Raw genomic sequence first — 26,488 nt, 5'->3', positions numbered from 1 at the left:
CCCTATGGGCAACACAAACCATATAGTATACTACCATATAGTAGAGTGCGAATGTCGAATTTCCCCCTAGGCAAGTGTAGTGTGTAGAGGGGCGCTGGAAGTGTGAGAAAACACTAAGGCCCATATTTATACTTTTTGACGCAAAACTGCGCTAACGCAGTTTTGCGCCAAAAAAATTAGCGCCGGCTAACGCCATTCTGAAGCACCATGCGGGCGCCGTATTTATTGAATGGCGTTAGCCGGCGTTAGCCGACCGGCGCTGCCAGGTGTGCGTGAAAAAAAACGACGTACACCAGGCAGCGCCGGCGTAGGGAAAAATGGCGTTTGGGCTTCCCAAAATGGGGCAAGTCAGGCTGAGGCAAAAAAATCGTCTTAACCCGATTTGCGCCATTTTTTTGGGTCGCCCAGACGCCATTAACATGACTCCTGTCTTAGCAAAGACAGAAGTCATGCCCCCTTGCCCAATGGCCATGCGCAGGTGACTTGTGTCCCCTGGGCATGGTCATTGGGCATAGTGGCATGTAGGGGGGCACAAATCAGGCCCCCCTATGCCACAAAAAAAAAAATGTAAAAATACTTACCACAACTTACCTTTTCTTCCCTGGGATGGGTCCCTCCATCCTTGGGTGTCCTCCTGGGATGGGCAAGGGTGGCAGGGGGTGTCCCTGGGGGCAGGGGAGGGCACCTCTGGACTCATTCTGAGCCCACAGGTCCCTTAACGCCTGCCCTGACCCAGGCGTTAAAAAGAGGCGCAAATGCGGGGTTTTTTGCCCCGGCCCACTCCCGGGCGTGATTTTTGCCCGGGAGTATAAATACCACGCACATGCCTGGGAGTCATTTTTTAAGACGGGAACGCCTACCTTGCATCTCATTAACGCAAGGAAGGTGTTCAAGCAAAAAAATGACTTTGGCGCTAGACGCGTCTAACGCCAAAGTATAAATATGGAGTTAGTTTTGCGTCGAATTTGCGTCAAAAAAACCAACGCAAATTCGGCGCAACGGAGTATAAATATGCCCCTAAAGGTAAGTAAAATACCCCACTCCATAGCCCAGGAAAACAGGAGTGAAATACAACAAGTTTCCTCAGAACACACTAGGAGTCGTGGTAAAGGTTCATGCAAAGACCAAGCAAGACTGCAAGAAACCAACAATGAATACCTGGACCTCAAGACATGTGGAGAGAGGAGACCAAGTCCAGAAGTCGATGAAGAGTTCAGGAAGAACAGAAGCCCCTGCCAACCTGGATGAAGATGCAAAAGAGGATTCTCTGGTTAGAAGAAAAGTACAGAAATGCACCAGAGAAGACAGCTGTGGGTTCCTGCTTGGTGCAAGAGATGTCCCACGTTGAGCTGTTGGATGCAGGCTGTTTTTGTTGCTGGATTCCGCCAACAAGCCTTGGTTTACGCAAGAACATGTTTCACATCAAAGAGGCGCTGCCCGGGCCCAGGAGGGACCTCGGGGTCTCGACTCGGATTGAGGAGACAAAGTGGGCTCTCAGCACTTCAAAGAACCCTCAAAAGACCAGGCAGCTCCCACAGGAGTCCCAGGACAAACGTAAAGCATTTACTCATGACAACAACGGATATTTGAAAGGCAAGCCCATGAACGAGTGATAGTGATGGCCGTGGGGTTAAAAGCAAAAGTCCACACATAGGTTATAACAGGCCACAGCACCTAAAAAGGAACTAGTATAAAGCACTACCAAACTGTTTTATAGAGCTTTATACTAGGAGACATGTTGACAGCCACATAACACGAAAGAAGTCCAACACCCATCTGACACAATAGATTATATTTTTATGAATTTTAGGAGACAAAGATGAGCAAAATACACCAGAGGCTTCAGGAGATAACAAGCATTTGGCCAATTACCTGGCCCCCAAAAAAATTTCTATTCCAGTTCCAATCTTTACAGCATGGAAGACAGTGCCTTTTTAAAAAAAACATATTGCTGCAGATTTGCGGATCTATTCAAATTTACAGCAAATTTAAAAAAAATGTGGGACAGGGTATGCCAACCCAGGCCACCCCTTTATAACTTTTGTAAATATTTTTTCAAGGAATCGAGTCTGAGGCCCAAGGCCTAAGATGGCTGCTGCAGCATCATTGAATATGGTGGCAGACAATCAGATCTCTAAAGTTTTGTGATGATTCATCAAATGGAGCTAAAGTTATAAGAAAACCTGTCTGCCTGTCCCAAGACTCAAGGGTTTCAGAGTGGGGTGACAAACACAAAAACACGAACAGGCATAAAGAATACGGAGAAAAAAAAACCAAGGCATGGAAAGAAGACAGAAAGTGAAAATAAAGTTAAACAAGCATTTGTACTGCAATAGGTCTCACATTAGTGAGAGTTAGAGCTGATGGCGTTGTAAATGATAATTCAAAAGAAAAGAGAGAAGGCCCACCAAAACCTTTCACCAAAAGGGGACAGGGCACCGTGATACAGTGAAAAAAGGAAATTCCCCAATGGGATAAATTCAATTCAACCCCACACGGCACACAATCTCAACAACTCAATGTCTATAATGATCAATTTAAATAAAGGAATCAGAAATAAACAATATAATTTTAATTAATATAAACCCATAAAATAATAAAATCCCACATTACACATTAAGAACAATTATGAAACCATCACATATAAAAATAAGACAAAAGGGAGACAAAACAAAAAGACATCCACTCTGGTCTATATATGATCTGTCCCAATTTTGGTATTTTGATATTGGCCTATTGACTTCTGTCCACAGTCTCTATTCAATTTTAGGCCCATTCCAATGGGTCCAGCAATCCAATTTGCGTCAACGCGTCTCGGTGGTTTTTCAAAAGTCCTTCCACCACCTTCTTCAGGACATTAAGATATACTCATGTACCATAAATTAAGTAGATATCAATTAACCAATCATCCTAAATCTAGATATAAACATATAACAAAATAATTGAATTATAAGAAAACTTAAATATGCATTGAATGGGGGAAGAGGTTATGATGTTAGGGTCCCCTCTCACCTAGAGTGACCCACAAAAGGGCCTAAACAGAAAGAGCACATCCATCTGAATGTTTTAGGGGTGGTCCCATTGCCCTAGGCTGAGTTATGGGCACAAATGTGTCATAAAACAAATGCCTCCAAAGCATTATGGGCTGAGTTTCCGTGAATACATTAAACCTCTATCAGAAAGTGTTCCTTCATAAGCAGAAGGTGCAGTACCATTGGAGATGGCTAGATGTCCCTGTGGAGCTAACTACATTAGTACTGTTGTGGAACAATTAGCGTTTCAGCAGATAGAACATTACACATTTGCAAAACAAACAGGACTATTAAAACAATCTTACAAACAAAGCCCTTATATCACAAACTCCTCTCAGCTGAAAGAAAAAAGAAAAAAGAAAAAAAAAAAAAGTAAATGTAAAAAAAAGTATGGTGGAAGAGGTTATGATTTTTGGGCCCCTTCTCACCTAGTGTGACCCACAAGATGGCCGGAACCAAAAGAACACGCCTTTTTGAATGTACTGGTGGTGGTCCCATCGCCCTAGGACCACAACAGGCGGAGTTATGGGCACAAATGTGTTGTAAAATGAGTGCCTGCAAAGCATTATGGGCTGAGTTTCTGTGAATATATTAAACCTTTATCAGAAATAAAGTGCATTTGTTCATTAGCAGAAGATGAAGTACCACTGGTGGTGGCTAAATGTCCCTCTCAAACCAACTAATCAGCAGCACAGTACCACTCATGATAGCTAGATGTCACTGCCAAGCCAACTAGAGAGCATCACACATTTGCAGGCCGGGCAGGAACATACTAACAAGGCCTTTATAACACAAACCCCTCTCCACTATAAAAAAGAAAATTAAAGTTTGAGCAAAGGACCAAAGTAAAATATTCACTGAATGGTGGAAGAGGTTATGATATTTGGGCCCCCTCTCACCTAGTGTGACCCACAGGATTGCCTAAACAGAAAGAACACATAATTGTAAATGTTTTGGGGGTGGTCCCATTGCCCTAGGGCCACCACAGGCGGAATTATGGGCACAAATGTATTGTAAAATGAATTCCTGCAAAACATTATGGGGTGAGTTTCCCAGAGTGCAGTGAATATTGTAATATCGGCTATCCCGCTGTGCGGGGAGAGCTGATGTTGAGGATTCATTCCTAGGTTGATTTCATGCAATATAAAGCAACAAAAAATAAGTACAAAACACAGGTACAACACAACTACTTGTAATTACTGCTTATGTAAACTAAGGACCAAGTGATAAGCAAACACGGAAAACGAACTGTGGGTGTGAACACCATTGCTCACTGATAAACAAAAGAAAAATAGTCAGTCCAAACAACAGAAAAACATTTGAGGCGTAAGTAAACTGTACTTGGCCGGTGCTCCTCAGTCAAGTACAGGAAGTGACGTATCGGCTGCCAAACCACTTAGGAGGCAACACTACAAGAGCGACACTACCTTCATCCTATTGAAAGTGGCAGGCAGCGGCAGGTGGGACCAAATGCCTATACCCTTGATAAACCAGCCCTTATAAATTACCTGTACCTGGACACGTTGGAGGTCGGGGAACCTTTTAGCCTAGTTGGGCTCTCCTCATCCTAGAATAGTCGAATCGCTTAAACCAATAATCAATACCTATTGTAATCCATATCCAATACTCTATTTCTAGGTCAGAATAACACATTAGGAATCAATAACAGTCGGTATTTTGACGCAACATGACCTTTCAGTCATGAATAACCACACCAGTTTATTAAAAGTTAATGAGTTTATTTCCCTATATTAACAAAGCTAAAACAATATATATGAGTCTCAAAATCAAATGATATATGTATACGAACATTACTAGCTGTCCATAACAGCGGAAGAAACGCAATCTACGCAAAATCTGAATTATAATGCACTCGGTTACGGCAATGCAAATCACTAATATGAGTAATTGAATTTGACTAATTGCATACATCGGTCAGCATAACAAGATTTCAATTCAACATGGTGCGTCAAGTGAATACCTCGACTAACCTCTAATTAGCATTGGCATGTGGGGCTTCATGCAAACAAATTTAGTCAACACAAATTTGGAAAACTTCTAGCTTAGGCCCTATCAAAATAGCAGTTGGTACCTAAAAGGGAAAACACAATGCACAATACAATTATCCCTTCATAATTACCAAAATACAATCAGCATACAAGTAAAGTCTTCGTCCTTCAGGTACCGGTTCGATCAGCATGGGGCAAATTTCAAAGGGGCAGAGTTAATGGCAAGTTTCCTTGCAGCAGCAAGGAGAATTGGGCAAAGTTACTGCATGGCAAGACGGGGCAAATTAAAGTTAAAGTCTCTAGGGTGAGAATTCTTAAAGTCTCTTTCTCTGGAATAGAGAAAAGGGCATCAAGATGTCTTCCAAGATGACGTCTGGCATTTGGCTTCAAAGATGGCATCAAGGAAAATGGCTGACTTCTCTTTGTCCGGTGGGTTTAAGTAAGAAACTTTCCAAATACTTCAGAGTCTTCCATTGGAGGGTTCATAGGGTGGCTTCAAATTGACCAATGAATAGTGTCTTTCTCCTAGTACTCATTTATGCATACATTGTCCTTGGAGCCTTGGAACAAAAGTTGCAACAAAGTTTGCCAATTATTTTGGTATCAGTACTTTTATTGTCCGCACCTGCAGAGACTGACCTTGTATCAAAGGGGATGAGACCGGCCTAGCACGAAACCTTGGAGATAAATGTATTAGTCATCTCTACTGGAAAAATACAGCCTTAAAGTAAAATATACGTTTTATTAATTCGAGCAAAAGCCATGCAGTTAGAATTTGAGACCAGGCAACTAGGCCAAAGCCTCTACTAAATTTAAGCTAAGCATAAAACGGTTCCAACAAGAAATCATAGCACATATTTGTAATTATGACAAATTACTACAATTTTCAATTATTCATGATTAATTAAGCTTGTTTATAATAATGGCGAACTACTCCGAGGGCACAATTTCCCTCGTACATTATTTTCTTTACAAAAATCACACTACATTATACAATTTTGGTTACATGATATATGAATATATTTTGGTCCTTCTTTTTCTGCGTCATCAATCCCTCCTCTGATGACTAATTATATCATCACATCAAATCTTCCCACAAATTTTATTCCATTAAAATTCTGTTTTAGTAACTTGGCACTTCAGTCAACTCCCTCTTCCTTTTTGTTCCCTTTGATTTTTCTCTGTGTAATTCTATCATTTAATTTTGCTCTTTCTCTTCCCTTTTCCTTTTGTTTCTTGTTTTCAATATTTTAATAGCTTTCCATATTCCCCAAATACCTAATAGACAAATTAATACTATTAATATTCCTTTTACTATTTTCAGTAACAATCCGTTCCAAATGTTGCTGAGCCAATATCCCAGAGAAGCAAATCCTTTTCCAACCGTTTCCCATACTCCTGGTTCTTTCAATTCTTTCAAATCTGTACTTTCGTTAGTTAAATTTGTAAGCATTTTTCTAATTTGCCAACTGTTGTCCGGAATATAAGTACAACAGTGACGTGTACCAAGCATTTTGCAAACGCCGCCATCCTTTGCTAAAAGAATGTCTAAGGCAAGCCGATTTTGAAGAGTCATAGCTCTTTCTGCAGCAAGTTCAGCATCTATCAGGATTATAGCTCCTGAGAATTTTGTCAGCATGTTATCCACAATAGTAAACAACTTTCGTATTTTAATTGAATTCAATATGACTCCCACTGAAGGAATCATTGCTCCAAATATATCTCCTACCACACCAGAAGCTGTCTCCCTCTTCTGAACATGATGTGATTCAGACAGTTTTGGAAATTTCTTTAAGTCGTCCAGTTGATAAACCTTTGGGAATACTATTCCCAAATAACATCTCCCATACCATCCTTTAGGAAGACGATAATAGGCGTTAAGTCCACAAATATAATATACCCCTGGAATAACTGGGTCTTGTCCATTCAGCATGAAACGTCCATTTAGGTTGAAACAAAAACGTATGTTTGCATTCACTCGTTCCCACAAAGACTGTGTCATAATGTGATTTATGTCTATGTACACAGAACCGCCCTACGTGTAATGCATCTAAAGCTAATTTCCCTTGTGTCTTTATTGCGGCAAAAGCATAGTTATCTACAGATGTCCTCTTGTGTAATTCTCTTTCTAATTTCTCTGCTTTTCCCCCTATCGTCAGAGTGATCTAAAAAGCTTATCTCCATCGGTGAAAGTAAGCATGTAAGGTTCTCTCTATGTGCGTGAGCTGTGTGAAAAGGTGACAATGGCTCAAAGAAGCCCCTCATCAATTTTATATAATAATCTCTTGCTACTTTACTCAGGTACTCGATTATGGGGATATATGCAAATGTAACATCCTGATTGGAATAAAAATAGTGAATATACTCCTGGCCATAAAATCTGGTCATTATTAAACTACATGTAGTTCCATATGTAAGAGGCATGCTATGATATGTCACCCCTTCCACTACTGAAGTAGGTATTTGTGTGCATACATAACAATCTTTTGCATCCATTGTCTCAACAAGCGATAGAAAACATTGGACGAAAGTTCCTTCTTATCATGCAAATGTCTTTCGTCTTGTTCGAGTTTCTTTAAAGGTGTTAGTTCAGTAGTAGGTTTAGAAGTAGAAGCATCATTCGTCTCTCTCTCATTCTTTCCATGCATTCCAAGAACTATTGCTACTACGATTAGTACACATGCAGTTATTAGACCTATACACACGTATTTACAACACTTCATCTTATGTCCCTGTGTAGTGTAGCCTGTCATGATCTATATAGAATCAGAAAGTTGAAGACACTTTATCAAATCAGATTTGCAGATTTATATAAAGCTGAACGAGTTCAATGTTCACACAGTTCTTTTTAGCAGCTTAGGGGGTTATTCTAACTTTGGAGGAGTGTTAATCCGTCCCAAAAGTGACGGTAAAGTGACGGATATACCACCAGCCGTATTACGAGTTCCATAGGATATAATGGACTCGTAATACGGCTGGTGGTAAATCCGTCACTTTTCCGTCACTTTTGGGACGGATTAACACCTCCTCCAAAGTTAGAATAACCCCCTTAGTCTCTTAATCGGTTTAGCAGCTTTGTCTCAAAATTGGTTTCAAAGTCAATCAAGTTAGCAATGTCTTAGCCGGTTTAAAAGTCAATCAGGTTGTTAATGTCTTATTCGGTAATGTTCATGGAATTTCACTTCTCAAGTGCCAAAGTGAAGTTCTGCTTCTTCGTTCTCAAGACTGAGGGATAGGAATTCGTCTGACCAATCGTAAGTGGCTATGTATGCCCACTCCGGACCAGAATATCTTCTGCTCGGTATTCTTTTCTTTTTCAATTTTGCATCTTCTTTTGATTCTCTCTCTCTGGTACTTTCTTCTTTGGCAGGGTCTTTCTCTTCACTTGGTGTTGGTATTGCGACAGACACTTCTTTTCTCTTCTCTTTCAACTTTGGCCCTTCACTTTCGTTTAATATTTCTCTAGTCCTTAACTTCACTGGTGATATATTTTGTCTCCGCTTCGCACTGTTTTCACCTGATGGACCTGAAACCGGTTCTGGAAGAGTTTGAACAGTTTCACTCTGTCCTGTCTTCTCCCTCTAGGAGGTCAATTAGGTTCTCCTTTTCTTTTCCTGTATCGTCTGTTCAGGCTCTCCTGCTCCTTCACCTGTCGCAGGCTCTTTGTCACCGTCAGGACCTTTGTCACTTCCTGAGGCTTCTCCTAGGTCCTCCTCAAATGAATCAGGTGTTTCTTCCTCAGAAAATATCTCTCCCTCCTTTATTTCTGCTTGTTCGACTCCAGGTTCTCTTTGTTCTGTCTCAGTGCCTGGTACTTTCTTGTCAGTCACGGACGATTTCAGCGCTTCAACTTCCTCTTCTGTGGGGTACGTCACCCTTTTCGTGTGACTGGCGTGAATCCAGTTGGGAACTCCCGCACACTTCACAGCAGTGGTAGTTGTCAGAATCACTTGGAAAGGTCCTTTCCAACGGGGTTCCAGACACGACTTCCTCACGTGCTTCTTTATCACGACCCAGTCACCTGCTTTCAGGGCGTGTCCTGGACCATGGATCGGTGGCAAGGTGGTTGCCTCCACCTGGTGAGAAAAAGAGCGCACTACATCAGCTAGACCTTTGCAGTAGTATCAACACCATATCATCTGTAAGATTCAAAAGAACATTTGCAGGAACTACTGGAAGCCTCATGGCTCTGCCCATGAGGATCTTGTGCGGGGACAGTCCAGTCTTTCTATCAGGGGTGTTTCTCATTGACATTAACACCAAGGGCAATGCAGCAGGCCATTTCAAATTTGTTGATGCACATATTTTCGCCATCCTCGACTTCAATGTGCCATTCATTTGCTCCACTAGTCCTGATGCTTCAGGGCGGTAGCTACAATGCAATTTTTGCTCAATGTTCAGTGCTGCACACAGTAATTTTATTACTTCGTTATTGAAGTGACTTCCCCTATCTCCCCATCTGATTCTAAGGAGATCGGGAATCCGAAACGTGGTATTAGTTCTCTCAAGAGTAGTTTTGCAACTGTAAGGCTGTCATTTCTACGTGTGGGGTATGCTTCAATCCAGTGACTAAAAATGCACACAATCACCAACACATACTTGAAGCCTCCATGCATAGGCATTTCAATAAAATCCATCTGCATCCTGCTGAATGGACCTCCCGCTATTCCAATATGACCAAAATTTACTACTGTTCTCTTCCCTGCGTTCATTTATTGGCAATGACACAACAATGGCAAACTGCTTCAGCAACTTGACGGAATTTGGGATTAAACCAATCAATTTTGAAAAGTCTAACCATGGCATCCCTTCCAAGATGGGCTTGTCCATGGTACAATCTGGCTAACTATGTCAAAAGACTGTTTGGCAGAACCAACCTCCCTTCACTTGAAACCCACAAATCATCTAGTTTCATTGTGATTTGGTTCATGAGAGTTTCTCATCTTCACTAACATCGTTCTGTAAGGATTTCAATTTATCAATTGTATCTACAACCTTTAGAGCAAAAGCTTCACTTGGTTCAAGTTCTGGCTCATTTATCAGGTTCCATTCGTCTCTGACCAATATACAGTTCAATGCACAAAACCTTGCGACTTGATCTGCATACCCATTTCCCAAAGAAATATAGGGGGTCATTATAACCCTGGCGGTAAAAACCGCCAGGGCGAATGACCGCGGTAGCACCGCCAACAGGCTGGCGGTGCACCGCTGGGCATTCTGACCGCGGCGGTTCTGCCGCGGTCAGTAGCGGGAAACCGGCGGTCTCCCGCCGGTTTCCCGCTGCCCTGCAGAGTCCCCCATGGCGGGGATTCTGACACCCCCTACCGCCATCCTGTTCCTGGCGCGTCTCCCGCCAGGAACAGGATGGCGGTAGGGGGTGCCGCGGGGCCCCTGGGGGCCCCTGCAGTGCCCATGCCAATGGCATGGGCACTGCCAATGGCATGCCCAATGGCATGGGCACTGCAGGGGCCCCCGTAAGCGGGCCCCAAAAGGAATTTCAGTGTCTGCTTTGCAGACACTGAAATTCGCGACGGGTGCTACTGCACCCGTCGCACTCCAGCAACTCCGCCGGCTCCATTCAGAGCCGGCTTCATTGTTGCTGGGTCTTTCCCGCTGTGCTGGCGGGCGGCCTTTTGGCGGTCGCCCGCCAGCACAGCGGGAAAGCCAGAATGGCCGCCGCGGTCTTGTGACCGCGGTGCGGTCATTTGGCGGTAACCGCATGGCGGGCGGCGGGCGGCGACCGCCGCCCGCCGCGGTTAGAATCACCGCCATAGTCTTGTGATTTTGAGTGTGCACTGCATTTTACCACTGCTAATTCTCCTGGTAACTGGATAGCATGTAACAATTCTCTTATTCTTTCACCGTTTTTCTCCGGTGATCCTGAAGAGGTCATGAAGCCTCTTTGTGACCACAACTGTCCAAAGTCATGCACTATTCCAAATCCGTACTGACTGTCTGTGTAAATGGTGACTTTCATTAATGAGGAAAGTTGACAAGCCCTAGTAAGTGCGACCAGTTCCGCTACTTGTGCAGAGTAAACTCCTTGAAGCCAAGATGCTTCCAGAACACCTGTTATTGTACATACAGCATATCCTGCTTTCAATATTCCTAGTGCATCTCTTAAACATGAACCATCAACAAAAATAACTTGATCGTTTTCTTCAAATCGGGTGTCTTTGATGTCAGGTCTCGGTTTTGTACAAAATTCAGTCACCTGAAGACAGTCGTGCTTGATGTCTTCAGCATTCTCAATTTCGACATTTTCACTGGGAAACAAGGTTGCTGGATTCAACGTAGTGCACCTTTTCAGCTGCACATTAGGTGAACCCAAAATTATTGTCTCGTACCTTGTAAGCCTAGCACCGGTCATGTGCTGTGTTCGGGAACGTGTCAAAAGTATCTCAACTGAGTGAGGGACCATGACTGTTAAAGGATGTCCCATCACTATTCCTTCACTCTGATTTAGGCTGATACCAACTGCTACTATGGCACGCAAGCACCCTGGCAGTGCTGCTGTAACCGAATCCAAAGTAGCTGAAAAATATGCTACTGGTCTGTTTACGCCACCATGGGCTTGAGTCAAGACAGACAAGGAACATACATCACGTTCATGACAAAACAATGTAAAAGGCTTTGTGTAATCAGGCATACCTAAAGCTGGAGCCCTGCACATGCATTCCTTCAATTCAATAAAAGCATCCGTCTCTTCTCTTTTCAGCTCTATTTCATCCAGCGCATCTTTCTGGGTCAGTTTCAGTAAGGGTTTTGCTAGAGTTGAGAAATTGGGAATCCATTGGCGACAGTAGCTCCCCATTCCCAAAAACTTTCTCACCTCTCTTCTCGTCTTCGGTGGACTCATTTGAAGTACACTTGTAATTCTCTCTTTCATAATTCTTCTCGACCCTTTCTCTATTTGGTGACCCAAATATTTCACTTTCCTCTGGCAGAACTGTAATTTTGAAGGGGACACTTTGTGTCCGTTCCTTCCCAAATGGTTCAATAGGGCAATGGTATTAGCTGTACAGTCACTTTCTGTCTTGGATGCGATCAACAAATCGTCAATGTACTGTACCAAGGTTGATTCAAATGGTAATTCCAATGATTCCAAATCTTTCTTTAGAACTTGATTGAAAATTGATGGTTACTCCGAAAACCCTTGAGGAATTCGACACCAACTGTAGACTCTGTCTAGGCATTTGAAACAAAAGAGAAATTGGTTGTCCTCATGAAGAGGCACAGAAAAGAATGCTTATGACAAGTCGATGACTGAGAACCACTCAGCATCACAGGGAACTTGAAACATTATCACAGCTGGATTAGGTACCACGGGACAACATTTGACTATTATGTCATTTATTTTCCTCAAATCCGGAACAATCCGGACCTTTCCACTCGGTTTTATTAGTCCCATGATTGGTGAATTACACGGACTGCTTAACACTTCTTTTAGTACACCCTGTTTTACAAACTCATCAATGAGTTGGGCGACTTTTATGAGGGTATCTTGTGCCATATGGTATTGTGGGGTCTGGGGAAAATTTACATTGGGTTTTACAGTCACTTTCACTGGTTCTACTCCTTTGACCAATCCTACTTCTTTCCCTGTCATATCCCACACTTCCTTTCCAACTGTTTCCTGTAACTCAGCAGGAATATCTGCTTCAGTGAGCATTGGATAAAGAGTAGTCAAGGGATACTCTTCATCGACACTTTCCACTTCGTCCCCTCCCACGCTGTCCTCTTCTTCCCCATCACTGTTTGTCTGAACTTTAATTCCATCATTTGAACACATAATTGAGCATCCCAATTTACACAATAGATCTCTCCCTAATAGTGATATCTGGCTTGAGTCACACACCACAAATTTATGTGACCCTTGATAGTTACCAATTCTGACTTGCACTGGATCTGTGATTGGGTTAATCAGATACCTATTTGCTACTCCCACTATCCCACTACTTGAACTGTTCTCCCTGAAAGTGGCAAATCTGGTACTTCGATGCTTCTGACTGTAGAGCGTGTAGCTCCGGTGTCAACCAAGAACGAAACACAGTGACCCAAAACTCTTCCTTCCGCATACGGACCCTTTTGATCAACTTCCAAGGATGCTGCAAGCATACATTTTCCCTCCTCATCTGAACTTTGACTCTCCTACGCATCGTTTATTCCGTTCTCACTGTGTAACGGGAATTGGTGTACTGTGTCACTTTGGTTCATTCCTTGACCCGCGACCTGTTGAGGAAGCATTACTTGTTGCTGATTCATTGGTGCTAAGGGTATTTGCATTTGCTGTTTAGGTACCATAGGAAACTGCTGTTGCATTGGCTGCAACTGTGCCATTTGTGCACGGGGCATGTGCACCTGCTGCCGTTGTATGGGTTGTAAACACTGCATCTGATTTACATTATTTTGAAAATTTGGATTTGGACCTCTCAATTTCGGTCCTCTCATATTCTGAAATGCATTGACATAATTGTTTTGCTGACCTACACCTTCCTGCACCATCATTGGGCACTCCCGTTCCCAATGCCTGACGATTCCGCACGTGTGATATGGCATCACCTTCTTCATTGCCTGTATACCATTCGGAATCATAACAGTATTTAAATCAGGACCATTATTCACAAAACTTCCTCGGCCTCTGCCTCTCATTTGTGGCTGAAACATAGCATTTCCCTGCTGTTGCTGCTGCGGCAACTGTTGTTGGAAACCTTGCAAACCTTGCAAACCTGTCTGAGCCGCTCTAAGCTGCATCACCATTATTTTTTCTTTCAACCTTTTCTGCTTTGTCTCAATCTCATCACTGCAGTATTTTGCATAGTTCAACACTTCATCGATCGACTTTGACTGCCAACACATCAAATGCATTTTAATCATCTGACTGATCTCGGGTCTCAACCCTTCCACAAATCTGAACACGAAATGGAGCATGTCCTTTGCCTCAATCGTTTCCGTGCCACTGTAATTTTTAAACGCTTTCATCAATCTCTCATAGTACGCATGTATCGACTCTTTAACTTCTTTTGCTGTTATGTCAATCCTCTGCCAATCCGCATTTTTCGACGCAACCTTTGTTTTCAAGTGCTCAATCACCTTATGGTATAGACTCATTACCGTAGGTGATGGTGCTCCTGTGTCCCTATCTCTTTCTGGTTCACTTGTTGGTCAACCTACAGCCCTTTTACAATCTTCCCACTAATCTGCCGGAACCACAATCTCGAATAAGGTGTTCAGGTCTTCCCAAAGACATTTTGCGAGTTTCACAAATCTATCTGTTTGTTGATACCACTCAATCGGTTTCTCTCTTAATTTAGGGAAATCATCCGTAAAGGATTGAATATCGCACCTGTGCCACGGTACATGTAAAGTTTTCCCCCTGCTGTTTCTCTCATTGGCAACATGGTTATCAGGTCTTCATTCTTTTGTGCTTTTTCATTCCGATCTGGGGTACTTTCTTTCTTTTTGTCCTTTTTCTTAACCCATCTACTTTCCCACTTGTCTAAACATCTCCAGACCTGCGCGCTCTGCAGTATCTCCTTAAGGTGTGTTATCATCACTGCGGATCTCATGTGTTCAAAATCTTTTGTCTCAAAGTCTAGCCTGTAACTTCTGCTCAAGTGTTTAGTCTTACCTATATCGATCTTGTTTCTGTCTGCAATTTCTTGTAACTTCTTGTGTATGCTGCTCACTTCTCTTGTAATCCTAGGGCACATGTATCTCAGCTCTTCTTCTGTGTATGATTCTAACCTATTCAGACCCATTGTTCCCTCTACTAGTTCATCTGCTTCCGTGCCCAATCTTATTTTATTCAGGTATTCTTCTCCCTTCCCGCTGGATGTACTCTGTGGCGAGTTCAGACTGTTGAACCATTGTGTTAGCTGTTGTGCGTTCAGTCCCATCAGTGTAGCACTTACATCAACTGCCACTGATGGTTGCTGCAACGTTTCAGTTTTTGAAGTTAGCGGTACTATTAGTGGTGGATTTGACCTTACCACAGTTGACGGGGCACAAATTGGAATTGGGCTAAATTCCAACAAAGACCCAGATCCATTTGGCATTGTCCCTACCGGAGTCGTTCCTGGAGTGTTTTCTATGCATCTTCTCCCTGTCTCACTTTGTGTCATTACCCCCGATCGCATACGTTTGGGTTTGCCTCTATATACAATGGCACTGGTGGACCTACAGTGATAGGCAGAGATATTGCATCTGGATTCTGTCTGTTCCCCGAATTCTGTGGCATGTTAATCCCCACATTATGGTTCATCATTGCTGGCATACCTAACTGGCTCTCTGTTACTCGAGTGTACCTCGGCACTTCTTGTACCTGCTTTTGGGGCATCAAAATTTGTGTTGATTCGGCTTGAATCAATGTCGGTCTTTGATAATTCTGTCCTCCCTGCGCCATTAAATCAGAAGTAATTCCCAGATTGTGCTCATCACAACAGCGCCTTTGAACCTGCGGCTGATAATTATCGACAGGATTCAATTTAGGCACGTCAGGATATATTCTCTGTATTTGCGGTATTTTTGGTGAAAAGGGCATATCGGAACTGCCCTGCCTCTGTGATATTCTCAAATTTGGTGTTGCATTACCTTGTATTGGTTCTGGAGGGGCAGTACTAATGCTTGAGCCTTTTTCGCTTTCCGCATATGGTGGCGGGCGATCATTTAGCAATTGTATAATGAACTCCTCATCGTCTGACTCATCTGATCTTTTTGAATTTCTGTTGTTTTCTCTATCTCTGGACTGACTCCTGTTTGTTTCATAGGTAGCTTTCCTTCCTTCCGTCTCTGCTTCATCAGTAATTGCTGGAAACAATTTACTTCCCTGCAGTACGACTGATCTCCAAACCTTTTGTGTGCTATCCCATCTAGCATCCGCTAGTGTCTTTTCTACTTTTCTTATTCTTGTCTCAAATTTCTTTTGTTGTTGGTTTCTAGCTATTAGCTCCCAAATTGCTAATGCCTCAAACTGTGCTGGTCTTGGAGGTACTTTCATGTCGTATAGCGCGAATCTTAGATTCTCCAAAACCCTTAGGTTAAACGACCCATGGATAGGGAACGCTACACTTCCATGTTTTTCTGTTAATTTGCACCATTGCTTTAACCAAAGACATGGTGCGACACCCTTTTCTTCAATCACGATGTAAGCTGGTGTACCCTCCGGCGGTGTTTCTTCTCCTACATTTGCTTTAATATATACATCTCCCCTCAAGGCACTCTTAAATGAAAAAAAAATTCTTTCCGTCTTTTATTTTTCTAAAATATGTAATCAATAAGTGACTTTAATTCCCGGAATACTCCTCACTTGCCTTTCCCCACCAATTGTGCTTCACGGACTGCGTCCAATCCGTGCACGACCCTTCTCACCAACCAACCTATCCCAGCGCGGCTCCTAGTGACGTCACACCCACACACTGCGGCTGACAAAGTCTCGTGGCTTGTCCTCCTTCATTCAGCTTCTCTCAAAACTAATTTCTGCAATATATCGGGAGCACTACCCAAAAAGAAGAAAACAAATCTGTCGGTTTACTACAGGAGGGGTAATACAATCGCTTCAGAAACTCTAGGGATTTTTCACTAGCCTCTGCAGTTATTCCATCTTTCTCTGTTTCCCACTTTCGCAAGCAAAATTTGACCTGCAAATTTTACTCTCAACTGATCAATGAACTATTCTAGTGCGCCTTAGAATTCGTCAAATCTCAAAGTCAAAAATGTTCTTTCATTCCTCAATATTCATACTGACCCGTTGTAGTGCTTTCCTCTTATCTAGTTTCTAAGCACTAACATAAACCACTAGAAATGCACTTCTGAGTTCAAAGGAGACTTTTATTGTTGTTAATTCTTCCCCAACCACACTTTTTATGTTGACGAATTAGTAGCTTTCACGCCCGCGTTAATCAAACAAAATATATCAGTTTGCAATATACACAGCAGGTTATATTTATAAGATATTGAATGCAAAGCAAAACAAATACTTCACCGTGTGGGAAACTATTTACAGCTTCATCTTTCTAAGGTCTGCAAGCTGATGACCCCCTGTCAGCCGCGAGAAAGAGATTCATCTACCCACACGGGATTGCTGGCAGCTGGCGCCAAGCTCCAGCACGAGGTCCGGCAGATTCGAATCTGACTCTCTGCAGCCTGTTACATTTGTTACAACGGTGTGCCCCCTCCTCTCAGACCTGGGAAACTGAGCAAGCCTTTTGGAGACTGGCCAGGTCTCCAAGACTACTCCTGTTCCCAAGCTCAAGCGAAGAAAAACAACACCCATGTACCCTCTCTTATCAGGTCTAGTCTACTGTGAGAAAAACATCTTGGTTCTCTTGTGCAAAAACACAGCTTGGAAAAATACAGCTTGGATTCTCAACTGCAATGTCTAACTCCACGTTAAAGGCAATAGGCAGCTAACCTAAATATCAAATGCAATGTCATGTTAAAGGCAATAGGCAGCTAACCTAAATATCAAATGCAATGTCTAGTGTCATGTCAAAGCCAATAGGCAGCTGAGCTGAATACAAAATGCAATGTATAATATCATGTCAAAGCCAATAGGCAGCTGAGCTGAATATAAAATGTAATATATGATATCATGTCAAAGCCAATAGGCAGCGGAGCTGAATACAAAATGTAATATATGATATCATGTCAAAGCCAATAGGCAGCGGAGCTGAATACAAAATGTAATATATGATATCATGTCAAAGCCAATAGGCAGAATATCTAATAGCATGTCAAAGTCAATAGGCAACTAAACTGAATACATCATGTCAAAGTCAATAGGCATGCAATGTCAAAGCCAATAGGCGGCTAGACTGGATACAGCATGTCAAAGCCAATAGGCAGAATACAGAATGTAATGACTAATGCAATGTCAAAGCTCATAGGCGGCTAAACTGAATACAGAAAGTAATGGCTAATGCAATGTCAAAGCCCATAGGCGGCTAAACTGAACAAAACATACAATGTGAACATTGAGCAACTAATATGCGCAGTGGTGAAACACAAAGTCATTGGTCAAAACAAAACTTATCAAATGGCAGTACATTCCGCCCTTTGACCAATGAATTTTTGTTTCACATATCTCTTGTTTCAAACAAAAACAAAAACAAAAAACATCAGCACAAAAAAAAACATTATCAGCAAGTCAGATTTGAATGATCAAAGCAATCCCTGTAAAGCAATAGAAGTGGATTAACACATTGATTTCATAACCTTTCACATCAGATACATCTATACAGAAAAGACTGAGCAATTTGTACTCTGAATGAGTCTCTAATTCAACAGTGTTAGCAATTTGATGTGGCATGAGTTCTACTCATGTAAAGATGCACGGTCCACCTGAAAGGTTTGCTGGAAGGTAAGCAAAAGTCAGAGTTCCATACGAGAAGGGAAAAAAACACAGCTTAGTTCCAGTGGAAGAATGCAATCAAACAAGTTGAACTTGAACTGAAGGCGCAGTTTGCGCAAAATGGATCCATGGTGCTGGCACTTTACTCAGCCAGGTTCAGGTTGGGGATTCGGTCCCTTCCCCGACCCCACATGCACACACCGGAAGGGGAACCACACAGCACACTCAGGGACAGTGGCGAAACGTGGTAGGATCTGCAAAAGAAACAAGTATGACTTTTCTTGCAAATAACATTTTTCATTTAAACTGCACCCTTCCTCTTTCTTTCCCTGTTTTATAATCAGCAGGACGTTTTTGGGGCTCTTTGTTACATTCGCTGCAGGTTCTGGAGGATCACTTGGGGCTTCAGCCCACACATCAGCACTGAGGTTTTTATCTGCTGCACCACAGCTTCCCTTTTCTTGCACTGTCAGAAGGGCTGGGGCAGACTCCTTCTTTAACAAACCTCCATTCACTGCACTTTTGCCAATTTGGGCCATTCTGTCTCCAATTTGTATGAATGAATCAGATTCTTTTCTAGGTATCAGCATAATTTCGATTTTGCCTTGGTAATCTGCAGCAATCACTCTCCCTAAAACCTGATCAATTTGCCATTTCTGTTCTGGTAACTTTCCTCTCCCCAACTGCTCTGTGACTGCTTGCATGACAGATTGCTTTTGTGCGTGCGGCACAGTTTTTATCAAATCTAGGGGAATGTGCATCTCTCTCATCTCTGCCCACCTGTAAGTGGCTTTTTCTCTCAGCTGTTCACATTTCTGGGGCACCCACTTAGCCATCTCCACTAAGGCAGAATTCTGGGTGTACACTTCTCTCTCTGAATTTTTCTCATTAACATCTGCAAGGTAATTGAACCAGTTAGGTGCTAAAACATTAGCAATGAACCAAAAATCAGCGTAAAAATGACACATCTCACGTAGCTCTTGCTTTAAAATCTGACACACATTATACAACTCTGTTCCTTCTACTGTGCCAGAAAACAACATTTCAGTCAATGAATCATTAGTAAAACAAACATGCTTTTTATCTTCAGTGGACACGAATTCAAATGGTGCACACAATTTCATTGGTAATTCTTTTACCTGTGGTACTCTAGCCCTGTCTTGCAAGTACCAGATCCAGTGTATGATTCTAGCTAGGGGCACTATTTTCTTTCCTTGTTCTTGATTTACATGTACATAAGTATTTCCTTCTTGCACTGCGCAGAAACCTAAAGTCTGCATTATTTCATTTGCCAAATCACAAGCGCGCAGCTGCATATCATTTTTCACAGTGACCATATACAAAAGTGTTAGGATTTCACTCAAATGAGGGCTATTCTTTTTCCAAAAATCAAACAAGCTAATGAAAGTCGGCTCTTCCTCTAAAATCTTTCGTTTTACTTGAGCATTTTGCAACGGTAACTCGTAAATCACATTCTGGTCTCTCTCGTCCGTGTTATCAGTTAAGGAATGCATTTTGGCCGCCAAAAACCCTGGCTCACACGAAAACTCAGTGCAGCTCGGAGCTGTCTTAACCCCCTCATTACTGGAATGGGACAAGAAAGATTCTTCTACAACAGCAGTTTTATAACTTTCAGTCTGGCTAATTTGCTCACGTAAATTCCTATTTTCATGTTCCAACTTCCTACATTTCTCCTGCATTTCTCTGTAAGCAGATAAAGGTATCCAGACCTTTCTGTCATCATTACTTCCAAAAGACACGTTTTCTACATATGTACAACAGGAATTATTTCTCAAAGCAGTATCAGGCAGTTTAGCTACACATGCATCTTCAAACATGGTCTGCCGTGCTTCTGTAATTCTCCAAACAGAAAACAATTCACAGTTTTTCTTAGCACCATCGGGCAGTTTAGCAACACATGCATTCTCAGACATGGTCTGCCGTGCTTCTGTGATTCTCCAAACAGAAAACAACTCACAGTTTTTCTTAGCACCATCGGGCAGTTTAACAACACATGCATTCTCAGACATGGTCTGCCGTGCTACTGTGATTCTCCAAACAACAACAAAAAAAATCTGTAATTCTCCAAACAACAAAAACAATTACACTTTTAAAGTGTGCACTTAGAAATCTATTAATTCGTCAAACCCCTTAATCAACTCTTAATGATCGACCCCACTTCTGGTACCAATTGTAGTGCTTTCCTCTTATCTAGTTTCTAAGCACTAACATAAACCACTAGAAATGCACTTCTGAGTTCAAAGGAGACTTTTATTGTTGTTAATTCTTCCCCAACCACACTTTTTATGTTGACGAATTAGTAGCTTTCACGCCCGCGTTAATCAAACAAAATATATCAGTTTGCAATATACACAGCAGGTTATATTTATAAGATATTGAATGCAAAGCAAAACAAATACTTCACCGTGTGGGAAACTATTTACAGCTTCATCTTTCTAAGGTCTGCAAGCTGATGACCCCCTGTCAGCCGCGAGAAAGAGATTCATCTACCCACACGGGATTGCTGGCAGCTGGCGCCAAGCTCCAGCACGAGGTCCGGCAGATTTGAATCTGACTCTCTGCAGCCTGTTACATTTGTTACAACAGTGTGCCCCCTCCTCTCAGACCTGGGAAACTGAGCAAGCCTTTTGGAGACTGGCCAGGTCTCCAAGACTACTCCTGTTCCCAAGCTCAAGCGAAGAAAAACAACACCCATGTACCCTCTCTTATCAGGTCTAGTCTACTGTGAGAAAAACATCTTGGTTCTCTTGTGCAAAAACACAGCTTGGAAAAATACAGCTTGGATTCTCAACTGCAATGTCTAACTCCACGTTAAAGGCAATAGGCAGCTAACCTAAATATCAAATGCAATGTCATGTTAAAGGCAATAGGCAGCTAACCTAAATATCAAATGCAATGTCTAGTGTCATGTCAAAGCCAATAGGCAGCTGAGCTGAATACAAAATGCAATGTATAATATCATGTCAAAGCCAATAGGCAGCTGAGCTGAATATAAAATGTAATATATGATATCATGTCAAAGCCAATAGGCAGCGGAGCTGAATACAAAATGTAATATATGATATCATGTCAAAGCCAATAGGCAGCGGAGCTGAATACAAAATGTAATATATGATATCATGTCAAAGCCAATAGGCAGAATATCTAATAGCATGTCAAAGTCAATAGGCAGCTAAACTGAATACATCATGTCAAAGTCAATAGGCATGCAATGTCAAAGCCAATAGGCGGCTAGACTTTATACAGCATGTCAAAGCCAATAGGCAGAATACAGAATGTAATGACTAATGCAATGTCAAAGCCCATAGGCGGCTAAACTGAATACAGAAAGTAATGGCTAATGCAATGTCAAAGCCCATAGGCGGCTAAACTGAACAAAACATACAATGTGAACATTGAGCAACTAATATGCGCAGTGGTGAAACACAAAGTCATTGGTCAAAACTTATCAAATGGCAGTACACCCGTTGACCACGCCCGATCAACCTATTAAACTGAACAAATTACATCAAATTACAACATCAATCAAGTGTCTCATACACTTTTCAACATACTCCGGAGTCTTTTGACCTCGCAGGGCCCGTCTCAACATCAACAACCACGTGGACAATTTTCCTGCGCAAAGCGCTACACACATGTGAAGTTCGACGACTTCCCTACTCCCTCACTTTGGAGTAACACTCCTCTAAAATTTTACTTGGAGTTTGCAACCCCCTAAAATCCTCACATACTTCTCAATTAATCTGCGGCAATAAGCTGTGCAAGCGCAAAACCCTAACTTCTCTCATACCGTCACTAGAAGCGCCGGAAACATTCTCACACCTCCATTTCCTCCATTCGCAAGCTCCGAGATTCCGGGAAAGTCACTGGGGATTTAGGGCATCATCATCTCTCCAACTTGTTTTATCAAAGAAAATTCTAACTTGACTCCGTCTATTGTTCGGATGGGGTCCCAAAGGGCGCAACCATCAATCTCTGCTACCATCTACTGATAACGCGTCCAGCCCTTATAAATTACCTGTACCTGGACACGTTGGAGGTCGGTGAACCTTTTAGCTGAGTTGGGCTCTCCTCATCCTAGAATAGTTGAATCGCCTAAACCAATAATCAATAACTATTGTAATTGATATCCAATACTCTATTTCTAGGTCAGAATAACACATTAGGAATCAATAACAGTCGGTATTTTGACGCAACATGACCTTTCAGTCATGAATAACCACACCAGTTTATTAAAAGTTAATGAGTTTATTTCCCTATATTAAAAAAGCTAAAACAATATATATGAGTCTCAAAATCAAATGATATATGTATACGAACATTACTAGCTGTCCATAACGGCGGAAGAAACGCAATCTACGCAAAATCTGAATTATAATGCACTCGGTTACGGCAATGCAAATCACTAATATGAGTAATTGAATTTGACTAATTGCATACATCGGTCAGCATAACAAGATTTCAATTCAACATGGTGCGTCAAGTGAATACCTCGACTAACCTCTAATTAGCATTGGCATGTGGGGCTTCATGCAAATTAATTTAGTCAACACAAATTTGGAAAACTTCTAGCTTGGGCCCTATCAAAATAGCAGTTGGTACCTAAAAGGGAAAACACAATGCATAATACAATTATCCTTTCATAATTACCAAATACAATCAGCATACAAGGAAAGTCTTCGTCCTTCAGGTACCGGTTCGATCAGCATGGGGCAAATTTCAAAGGGGCAGAGTTAAGGGCAAGTTTCCTTGCAGCAGCAAGGAGAATGGGGCAAAGTTACTGCATGGGCAAGACGGGGCAAATTAAAGTTAAAGTCTCTAGGGTGAGAATTCTTAAAGTCCCTTTCTCTGGAATAGAGAAAAGGGCATCAAGATGTCGTCCAAGATGACGTCTGGCATTTGGCTTCAAAGATGGCATCAAGGAAAATGGCTGACTTCTCTTTGTCCGGTGGGTTTAAGTAAGAAACTTTCCAAATACTTCAGAATCTTCCATTGGAGGGTTCATAGGGTGGCTTCAAATTGACCATGAATAGTGTCTTTCTCCTAGTACTCATTTATGCATACATTGTCCATGGAGCCTTGGAACAGAAGTTGCAACAAAGTTTGCCAATTATTTAGGAATCAGTACTTTTATTGTCCGCACCTGCAGAGACTGACCTTGTATCAAAGGGGATGAGACCGGCCTAGCATGAAACCTTGGTGATAAATGTATTAGTCATCTCTACTGGAAAAATACAGCCTTAAAGTAAAATATACGTTTTATTAATTCGAGCAAAAGCCACGCAGTTAGAATTTGAGACCAGGCAACTAGGCCAAAGCCTCTACTAAATTTAAGCTAAGCATAAAACGGTTCCAACAAGAAATCGTAGCACATATTTGTAATTATGACGGATTACTACAATTTTCAATTCTTCATGATTAATTAAGCTTGTTTATAATAATGGCGAACTACTCCGAGGGCACAATTTCCGTCGTACATTATTTTCTTTACTAAAATCACACTACATTATACAATTTTGGTTACATGATATATGAATATATGTTGGTCCTTCTTTTTCTGCGTCATCACCCTCTACAATAGGTCTTCCAAACAGCACATGCACGCTGTAGGCTCAACCTAAAAAATAGGACGGGTAGATAGGGAAATGGTTAATACCTTTCGAAATAGCCACTTGAATCCATTGCATCATGCAGGACTTCGCAATATTGTTTAGCGCCAAATGCCTCCAAGCACCCATTTGAAATTTAAAGATATGTGATTTAGAAAGAGCAACCAGATAAAAACATGCGTCCAGCTGTGCTCTGCGTGAGTGTATTCCTTCTTGGTTCGGCCTCAGAATATCACTAGCTAATAGTTGGTTGTAAAACAAGTGCCAAAATTTAACGAAGCTACTGCTATATGTGGTGGCTTGTAATGGGCAAGACAGTAAAACAGACCCTATGAAGTTTGTGCCGATTTTATTGCCACATCCAGCTTTACAAGCAGCCTTTTGCCTAATTTTCTGGTGTGCATTTAATGGGGGCGTAGGCGGCTTTATCTTCCATTTCCCCCATTACAAATCAGACTCGTGACACGGTTTGTAAGAGTGCTGCACATGAGGTCTTATTTATTCTCAAGTGCCATCACTGTACATTGGATACAATTAAGTGCAGCTGTTAGGCACTCTACAAAAATGGCTGTTCTTGTAACTAAAAAAGGTTGAAGTGGAAGGATCATTCAAATGGAGTGGCCTACACGGTGAGGCCTAAAACAAGGCCTTGGCGTCGTGCAGCACGTTTGGCAAAGAGTTCAAACTTGTTTAAACCCTAATGAGGTGCAACTGTTTCTTCTTTACTAAAACTTTCATTCGTGAGAGAGTCGAGTCTATTTTCTCACTTCCGCCTACAAGGCAAAGTCATTCTGTTAAATTAACAAACTCTCTGATATAACTCTCCTCCCCAGTGTAATTAATTGCTGCTGTCTTGCCAGAGTGTGGTCAGGATGTCACCACTTAGATGTGACTACTAAAACTGCTTCCTTATCATTACCAGGCCTTCACGTCATGATCATCACTCATATCAAGTGTGGCACTTCAGACGTATTACAGAAAATGTTCAGTGTAATTATCCCAGTTGGCCCACAGAAGCAGACAATGGTCTGACCTACAGTCTTAAGGTTGTTTTTTTTACTTAGGAGGGGCACTATTCACAAAGGTAAGTTTGCATATGTAGATCTCCCTACATGTAGATCTACTCCTTCACCTAGAGGTGAATCGCCTAATGGCAGACATTCTTCATTTCGTTGTGAAGAAATGATGGGGTAGAGGCTCTCATGACTGAATTTGAAACCAATATAGTATTACTAACTTTCTCTCTGGTTGTGGAGCTCTCTGCCCCGGTGATGGTGAGAGCTTCCTATCAAACTATTAGGGGATTTTAAGAAATAATTTTAATTTGAAAATAAAAAATATTATATTTTAAAAAATGCATTAAAACATATTTCCTTAACACCTATTTATATAGGTCTGCCAGAGTAACAAGGAATACATGCAGTACAATTTAACATATATATATTTTTTTTTATTGCATTTTTTAAAAAGTTAGATTTCTCTACCCAGACGATTACAGCAGGGGTTCTCAAACTGTGGTGAATGGACACCAGGGGTCCGTGAAACATTCCCAGGGGTTCTGCAGGCATCTGAAGGCCTGTGCTGGCAAGAACGCACTTCTCAACATGTGTTACTTCATTTAGGGAGCAGTTTTAAAAGCACTGCAAAGTTCCTTGTATATTCAACAGTTTTCCGAAAATAAAAGTGGCAAGATAATTCTGGTGATTAATGTACCTGCTGGAGAGAGATGGGACTTTTAGTGGCAGTTTTAAATCATCTAAGGTAGCACAGATGGTTAATATGCCTGTTGCTAAGAACATGTATCAAGAAAATCATAGAACAATATTTTATGTGCATAGCACAGTGGGTTACTGCTTTTGTCACAGATTATTTTGTTACTCTGCAGTTCTTAATTTGCAATCGTAATCTAGCACAGTGAGCTGTGAACTGGCATGCAAACTGCACGGTACATGATAGAAAGTTTCATTTTTTCCCAGTCTTTCATTATCCTGATGCTGCTAAAAAAGCTTTGTTTGCCTAGAAATATATTCGTATCAAGAAACTCAACGTTAACCATTGTGTTATGCTCTGAATCCTGAGTTTGTGCTTTTCCAGACCAAGCTCTCTTAGAAAATGCCTACCAGTATGGTGACAGACATGTGAATCCTACACCTTGTAGTTCCCCTTTGCCTTAGGTAAGGTTTTGTGTACAATGATTTACGGTCAGTCCACTGCAAACTTTCCTTAAGCCCACAATGTGGCCTCACAGAGACGATGTGAACCATCTCTATAGTCCCTTTCCTCTTACTTATATGTATTTAAACTGGACAAGGAGGAAAGATGGGGCACAGGAGAGGAGGTCCTGGGTGGGAGTCCCTCTATATGTATAGCTGCTGCACCTTATAGAAGGAGGGACAATTTCAGTAACCACGGGAGCATGTATTCCACCTAGTGCAAAGTCACCCTGAAATAGCCATAAATGTCTAT

This window comes from Pleurodeles waltl, chromosome 11 (assembly GCF_031143425.1).
Source record: "Pleurodeles waltl isolate 20211129_DDA chromosome 11, aPleWal1.hap1.20221129, whole genome shotgun sequence".
In the NCBI taxonomy this organism is placed as follows: Eukaryota; Metazoa; Chordata; class Amphibia; order Caudata; family Salamandridae; genus Pleurodeles; species Pleurodeles waltl.
Note: the sequence above shows the minus strand (reverse complement) of the source record.